Here is a 7,285-nt window from a genome sequence, read left to right as displayed (position 1 = left end):
GGCCCCGGCGAGAAAACCGCCACACCGGACGGCAACAGGAAGGCTCCGAGTCGGAAGTGCCACTGGAGAGTTTCTACCTCGCCCCAAACTCGGAGCCATCAGCTCCCACCGGTCTGTTTAGCCAGCGCCTTGAGCCCCGCGTTCTTTCGTTCTCTAAACGGCAGCAGCTGATAGCATCTGAGAAGCCCAGACAAAGAAACAGCACCATCTCATCTCTCGGTTTGTTTGCGCAGCCTTGTAGGTCTGCCCGTGGAGCCTCGGGGCTTTTTTTTTGTTTTTGCAACGCAAACCACAGCTATTCTCTTGTCCTAACCTTATTGGTTTAAATGCAACAATTGAGAGGAGCCCTGCTCTCTCTGACTCAACCTTGCTGCTCCCAAAAAATTTATTATGTAAATGAACGCGCCCCCATGCTATCTGAATAAACAGCTGTGTGAGAATCAGGGGACACTGTCAACACACGTCTCTTGCTACAGCAGCTACCAATTACGAGCTTTGGGGAGTCGTTTCGCGTTATCTTTCATAGTTTCCCAAAACTTGTTTTCAAGCCCTGAAACTTAGGGAATCGATACTTTAAAAAAACTTTTTTTTCCCCTGAATGTAACAACCAACAGGTCTGGGGGGAAATGAAAACTAGCATGGCTATTTCCATTTTAAATAAGTAAAGGGAGAGAAAAAGCAAACGTGTAAGCCATCAATACCAGCTTAACAATGAAAGCCTGGATGTTAGCTCTGCAGTGATTTCTATAATGGCAAGTTTTACGGGAGCAATTTTTTTTTTTTTTTTGGATATGAACCAGATACTATTTCAGTGTTGATATTTTAAAATGATTTGGGGGGAAAAGATTTATTTTATCTAGAACTCTTACGGTCTGTTCTTTTTAAGAAGAATTCTAACTAAATTCAATCTATGCATGCTAGTCTATAATGCTCACCTGGGTAGCTGAGCTATTCAGATTACAACTAAATTAAAGATTAAAATATTTACTTACTATCATGTTTTAGGCAAATAAATGACTTCAGTTATTAGATCAATGACTTAACCATTACATTGATTTCAAATATTTAAAGAAGGCATCACTTACATGGCTAATTATTATATTTGCCAGCCCTGTATCATAATTAAAATATAAATGTTTATTTTTGATACTAGTCACTCACCATAACCAATTTGGTACTTTAAAATGGAATCTTTATACCCTTTGGATTTTCCTTCAAAGTATCTGACAGTAATACTATTCTATGGGGCTAGTCTTTTTATTATTAATAATAAGCATCTTCTTCATTGAGGCTCCTGCCTTGGTATGAAAATCACAGTAACTTCTTAAATGATAATACGTTTCAGATCATCAACCCGTAAAACAAATAGACACAATTTTACCTTACCTTTACTTTGCTAATTTGTAAATGAAAGCACCGTTCTGATGCAAACAAAACAAAAAGCTTCTAATGACCAAAATTCAATATAGACTTTCCCCCCATCTCCCCCGCAAAAGGGTGCCAATGTAAATTCCTCAGAAGAGAACATTCTGTTAAACCTAACAGACAGCTTAAACTGCAAATTCACCTAGGATTTCCTTGCTGGTATGGTACCAGAAAGGAAACCTGGGCTAACCATCTTCCATATTTGGGAAACCAGGTCAAAAATCAGTTGATTGCTATTGGATCTGTTCATGCAGCTAAATAGAATTATGTTACCACCTACAGAACTTTCTTAGAACAGAAGTATTGGTTATTCAATATACTAAAGTATGTGTGCAGAAAAGAAAATACAGCCTGTAATGGAGGTCTCTAGTGCCGTGAGATAAAATACAATGATACGTCAATTCAATCTATGGGAGCGAACACCCGCACAGTAACTGCTTTTGCTATCATATTTATTTCTAAGCTCCATAAAATACAAAATTTGAGGTGCTGGTTGGAGAATTTAACTGTGTTTGAAACTTTACATTAAGCTATTGTGCCCATGCTTCCCATGGTTTAAAAATTATTTTAGCTATAAAAAGATAAAATATTATTTTTCCGATCATGAAAGATTATACTGGCAAATCCAGAAGACCAACTATGAAGTCATCAGGAATATCATGTAAAGTATCTGACTTTTATACACAATTGCCTACATAGTAATCAAATTTATCATATCACATTAGTTTTTATATTGAAATTCAATTATTTTTATTTGTATAACCAAATGAATCATTTTAAAATGATACATGTCATTATGAAGGAGACGATGAAAAGCATGATGACTGTAATGTGAGCACTAATTGATATGATATTGGTCATGCTGCATAGTTATATAACAAAGAACTTAGTAATTGGCTACAAAAAATATGGATGTATACGATTTATTTATTTTTTTTTACTTTCAAAAGTGTATGCCACTTTTAAATGCTTTCCTTTTCCTAAAGCAAAATCAGATGGCCTAAAAACAATTACATGCTTATCCATAAATTTTGTCTGGTTACTACTTCTGAATACAAATATATAATAAATACCATATAACTCACACCAAAATAAGTTATCCTCTGATAAATAGCCAAAATGTTAGTCATTACTAAGAAGATCTAGTTGGTAATATACTGTTAACTTCCTATTTCTAAATTTTCACAACTATAATTTCACGACTTAACCATATACTTTAAGGACCAATGTGTTTCCTAAACAAAGTCATACCCCTTACAACAGAACTTAGGGAAATTTGCTGAAAACCCACTATTAGTAGAGACAGATAGATAACAGTAGAAAACCTACTATCTGACATTTCCTAGAAAAATGTCAACACATAAACATTATGAATAGGAGTAAAAAAATTTCTAATATGACTTTACCCCACTAAAAAATAAATTTCATCTGGAAAAGGAAAACATTTGGAAAAGCCAGTTGTAACAAAATGTTTGAATATCCTCATAAGGATGATACCTTTCATAAATCTCCAAACAAGCTTTATCATATTGATATAAAGCAAACTGTTTTCTGGTTATATAGATATTTGCTTGGTTATACAGAAGTCTGAAATGTTGACAGAAGTTGTTAGCTCTGTTCAATGAACAGAGAATATTAAATAAAAGCATGATTACAAGAATAAGCAAATATGCCTAATTTAAAAAGAAAAAATACAAGGGTCCATTAGAACAATTGAAAAGGTAAGTTGGAACTTTTCTAAAACTACATGAATATAACAGTTGATTAATCCAATTAAATATAACAAACAGTGAGAAAGCAAAAAAGCTAAAAACATCTTCCCTTCCCTTTTTCCATTCCAGTAATGATAATAAAGTTCTTCAGTAGTTCTGCAGTTTTCAGCACAAGATAAACTCAGAAATTTTTTCTTCTATTTGTGTTTACTTTTAAATCAGTTTAGAATTAACCATGCATGTGATTACCAAGTCTGATGCCAAGCATCTTTTACCTCTCTGTTTCTACCATTCTTTTACTTTATGAAGATTCTTATTCAACAATAATGGTACAGAAAGTTACATAATAGAATTAGCACTTAAAGATCAATGCTTTTTCTTCAAGAGTGTTGTCCTAGTTATTATTTCTTCCACATTCTTAAAATCAATAATACCTGGAAACAGTCAACATTTTGTGATTGAAACTGTTCAAAGTAGAACAGCAAATATTCCAAAATATTTGGTACTTCCAGAGCTTCTGCTTCCAGATAACTCTTTTTCTCATGGTCCATGCCATGGCTCCACATTTCTGGCTTTTAACAGAACCTTTGGAACACTGTCTGGATGGCTGACATTACCATCCTTGCTGGCATGTGTAGTGGTCACTTCCATGACCTACTCTTTCCTTGCTGGCACGAGACCTGCAATGAGGGCCCTGCTCCCAGTAGCCTTCTGCTGAAACACAACCAAGTAAAACATCCTCTATTTATTTTAAGAATGATATTAAATCTGCCAAACTGAATGTCTACCAGTATTTTGCTAAATGTTTCCCATTCAAACTCCAATATGAATAGCTTTTAACAGTGAATTTAAGGAGGCAATTACTAACTAATCACTGCACCATGGAAAATTATCGTAATAAAAATGAGAGTCTTTATACCAACACAATATGGAAATATAACCTATTTCCTGGCCCCCTAATAAGTACATTGGTTATTACATAAGAATAATAACCATTTATTTATGTAGGGTGAGAAACTTGCTATCTTATGTAGTAATGACTGCCTAGAGGATGTTTTTTTAAAAAATTATTATTCTTAATTAGAAAGTTTGAGCAGTACTTCTTGAAACTAATAATGATAACAGGGCAGCATTAGGTTTTTAAGATGAGAGAACAGGATGCTAGAGGTACTTCATCTAAAAGGAAAAAAAGACATACTGGGTTTTCTATTTTAAAATCAACTGATTTCCCAAAATGGCAGAGTTACTTTTTCTTCCTTCTGCCAAAAATATGTAAATAATTGGTCTTGGAAGCATATGCTTAATCTGAGCAATAACTCTTTTGCTTTCTCAAATTATAAAATGGATTTCTGTTGACATGAAGCAACCTGGAAAACCCAGGTTGTCTCTTCCACTTTTTTTTTCTCTAAGCCATGGGCAAAACCAATCTTGTCAGCACCTCCCAATACCTTTAAGAGGATCTGGAAATTTGCTCTGTGTTTTCCAGGTTTCATGACAGCTGAGTTCACAGTTTTTAAATTCTTTGGAAATGATGACTGTTTCACAGAAGAAGGAAGGGAATTGGTGCTTATTGAGTGCTTACTACATGCCAGGCAGCAAGCTAGGCATTTTATGTACATTCTTCATTCATTTTAACACATAGCATAACAGCTGATCTGTATGAATCCTGTTTTGTTTTGTTTTGTTTTAAATATGTTCCCCACCCCCCACCCTGGCCTGGTCTCCCACTATTTGTTTTGGAATCTGCCTCCTTTCTCCAGCACCATCAAAGTTACCACTAAACAGCAGATGGAGCACTGGAACATCATTGTGTCCTAGCTGTATCATCAATTTTGGAGCAAGGTGACATCTAGTAAAGGTAATAAATCTAGAAAGGTGTGTGATATATTGGAATGGTATATTCAGTATAGAATAGACATCATCACTATACAATATCTGATAATTTACAAACACATACTGCAAGTTAGTGTGCTGGTTCAAAAACAAAGTATATACATTAAATGGGCTTCCCAGATGGGGCTAGGGATAAAGAACCAACCTGCCAATGCAGGAGATATAAAAGATACAGGTTCAATCCCTGGGTCAGGAAGATCCCTAGAGAAGGGCATGGCAACCCACTCCAGTATTCTTGTCTGGAGAATCCCATGGACAGAGGAGCCTGGTGGGCTACAGTTCTTGGGGTTGCAGAGACGGACAGGATGGAAACAACTCAGCACACACGCACACACATACATTAAATAGTCAATAGAGGCAAAAATGTGATGAATCCTTAAACGTGAAATTGCCAAATCCAGAGAGATATTTTTTTCTCATTATTTATCAAAACATGTGAATTATCTTCCTAAAGCAGGATTATAAATATTCCCAACTTTTTCTTTATAATAAAAAGAGCAGCTAAGGGTCTGATCTTAGTATGGGCCATTCTATCAATTTCTTCCTTTTTGTATTCCTTAATTTCATTTATCCAATGTTACAGTGCTTTGATCTTAATAACTATCATAAACATTTGATTTATTCATCAGGGAAATAATTACATTCAAAATGCACTCCAATTCTCCTTATGTATTTTGAGGTGTGGTTTAAGCACTCAGAATCAAGAGACTCTCTTATTGTTACAAAGGATTTGCCAGAAAGGGACAAATAAAAACCCCAAATCTAATAACTTATAGAAAAATTTTTCTTCCTTCAAACAGCATTAACTTTCCCCCCTCTCTAGTCTCCCAAATCGGAAAAGAAAAAAAAAAAGAATAACCTCTAAAGCTGTTTTAGACAGAAGGTCAGAATTCAAAGGATCGGTAACTCAATCCACAGGGTGCTGCAATCACATTGCTATTGGAAACACAACCAGAAGCAGCGTTCTTCTACATGTTTTTATTAAGCCATGTCAATAGGTATACAATCTGGAGCTTTCTCTCTACTGTAAAGATTCATGCTTGCAGCCGATCAAGTTGCCCTGGCTTTTTTAATCTTACTTGAGAATGCTATAGATTAAGGAAAAACTAGTCTCTGCCTTACATGCTAAGGAAAACAATGGCTTTGGTTTGTTTGAATAGTGACAGTACCTTGCTGTGGCCAAAAGGTATAATAAAGCTTCAAGTATTTTAGTCTTTAGATGCTCATAATGAATAAGAATTCTTATTTCAGATGGCCTAATGTTGGGACTATTAGAGTGATTCTTTACATGTGTGGTTCATATTCTTTTAAAAAACAGAAGTCTGGAAACCTCGGCCGCTCCTCTCAGGGCTTCGTTTTAATATCACCAATGATTTGGTTTACCTGAATTACAAAGTAAAACCAAATCCAGAGTCAGGGTTTTTTCCTGAAATCATATATTTTAAATGTGTATGATTCGTAAAAAACAATGCCCCAATTGATAGGGAGTTACAGGCTAGTGTCTTGTTTTTTTAATCAATACGAGGAAAAACAAATAGTTAACCAAGAGGTCAGAGAGCCAGTAGAGGAGCTCTCAACCGCGTGGTTAGCATCGACAGCCCCTGCTGAAAGATCCGCAAAACCCCCATTAGCTCTGGCCTCCTGGGAGAACTGTTCACTTTTCTTCCTGTCCTTGCCTGAGAGGACTGCTCATCCCCACCAACGCCACATGGCTGGAGAGGGCTACGGAGGAGGTGCGGGCGGACCAGGACACAAAGCGGAAAACAAGAAAGAAGTTATTCGAGACAATAATTAGAAAGTCAGCTCTACCTTAGGCCTTTTGAAAAGAATGAGGGTCCATGACTTTGACATTCTAAAGAAGAAAAAAGGATACCATTTTTAGATGTGCAAATTTCATATGTTTTAAATTTACAGTACAGTTACTTGTATGCTCATCTCTTTTGGGAGGCATGGCATTTGATCAACTTAAAAATTAAAAAAAAGAATGACTTATCTCTCCACAAATACATTCAGTTTGGTTCAGTGCAGTCACTCAGTCATGTCCCACTCTTTGTGACCCCATGAACCACAGCATGCCAGGCCCCCCTGTCCATCACCAACTCCCGGAGTCCATCCAAACCCATGTCCATCGAGTTGGTGATGCTATCCAACCATCTCATCCTCTGTCATCCCCTTCTCCTCCTACTTTCAATCTTTCCCAGCATCAGGATCTTTTCAAATGAGTCAGCTCTTCGCATTAGGTGGCCAAAGTATTG

General features: G+C 36.2%; 1 protein-coding gene across 5 annotated transcripts in view; it reads right to left on the bottom strand.

The window, feature by feature from the left end:
• The window catches only part of EYA1 (EYA transcriptional coactivator and phosphatase 1), a 361,166-nt gene that overhangs the window by 194,697 nt on the left and 159,184 nt on the right, over positions 1–7,285 (bottom strand). The window lies entirely within an intron of this gene.

This window comes from Bison bison, unplaced genomic scaffold, assembly GCF_000754665.1.
Source record: "Bison bison bison isolate TAMUID 2011002044 unplaced genomic scaffold, Bison_UMD1.0 scf7180017864241, whole genome shotgun sequence".
NCBI classification, from domain to species: Eukaryota; Metazoa; Chordata; class Mammalia; order Artiodactyla; family Bovidae; genus Bison; species Bison bison.
The sequence above is the reverse complement of the archived record's forward strand: the minus strand, read 5'-3'. Positions and strand labels throughout refer to the sequence as shown.